A 1317-nucleotide genomic window follows, 5' to 3' on the forward strand; every position below is an offset into this window, starting at 1 on the left:
CTCCAACTCCTGGGCTCAAGGGAGTCTCCTGCCTCTGCCTCCCAAGTAGCTAGGACCACAGGCACCTGCCACTACGCCCAGCTATTTTTTGGTTGTAGCCATCATTGTTGTTCGACGGGCCCAGGCTGGATTCGAGCCCGCCACCTTAGGTGTATGTGGCTGGCACCTTAGCCACTTGAGCCACAGGTGCCAAGCCAGAAACATATTTTCAATCTAGGCCAATTTGAATTAGTCTATAAACACCTACCCTAACTTACAATGTAATTATGTTCTGTATATATAGAAGAACAGTTGACTTAAAGTTTTGTTAATGCTGATGTCTTTTTACAACTTGAATTTAGCTCTTGATCTACTAATGAATTAGTAAAATCTGAATTAATACAAAATAAATGTGCTTCCACAAATCAGCTACTTTTATTCCTTGAACAATATCAGTTTTTAATAACTGAATATACGCATTATTCAGTAAAATTGAGAAAATTTTACAACAGGTTGTCATCTATAGTAAGTAATCTATACTGAGGAAAATCATAGCAGAAAGATTTAATAGCTCTTGCTTTTTTGGTGATTAAAACAACTAGTTTTGCTATATGGACTTCCTAAAAAATGTTTACACAGAATTCATAATTTCAGAAAAATTTTCATACTATATTTCATATGTAGCAATTAATAGGCATTTTAGTTGAATGGGACAGGTAGAACTACACATAATTATTTTATAAGGAAGAAACATGGGCTTAGAGAAATGAACTTATCCAACACTTTCAGTGTTTCCTGGCCCTTATGTGGAACCTGGCCTGAGGCTCCTAAAGTGTCTCCTCTGGGGTTTCTAAGTGCAAGAATTCACAGATCTCAAGGTAGTAACCCAGTGACTCTTTCTTCTTTCATAGTAAGATCCCACCTAACGAATATTCAAGAAGAAGCCCTCATAAGCAGGCTTGGTTAGTTGCACCAAGCTAGGAAATAATATACCCAACCCTTGAACCCTGGTCTTCTGCTGCCAAAATACCCAGTGATTTCCAACTGGTGTGCCACAAAAATTTTTAAAAAATCATTAATTAAATTGTTTTTGAAAGAATTTCAAAGTACAGTAAGTATACTCTTTTTTTTTTTTTAACCCTTTTTTGATCAACATAATTTAAGTGTGCCATGGAAGTTTAACTATAGGTTCAAAAATGCCATGAGATAAAAAAGGTTGAAAACCACTGCTCTAACCTTTGGGTCATGGCCACTAAAAAGTACTGTAGAATGTAGTACATATAGACTATTATTACCCAACTAAAGTATTTTACAAATATCAATCAAATGGAAGTATAA

At 35.7% G+C, this 1317-nt stretch overlaps 1 protein-coding gene across 1 annotated transcript in view; it reads right to left on the reverse strand.

Annotated features, from left to right (window-relative positions):
- The window catches only part of STON2 (stonin 2), a 193980-nt gene that overhangs the window by 152029 nt on the left and 40634 nt on the right, over positions 1–1317 (reverse strand). The window lies entirely within an intron of this gene.

The sequence above is a fragment of the Otolemur garnettii genome, unplaced genomic scaffold (assembly GCF_000181295.1).
Source record: "Otolemur garnettii isolate 467f Iridium unplaced genomic scaffold, OtoGar3 scaffold00020, whole genome shotgun sequence".
Classification (NCBI taxonomy): Eukaryota; Metazoa; Chordata; class Mammalia; order Primates; family Galagidae; genus Otolemur; species Otolemur garnettii.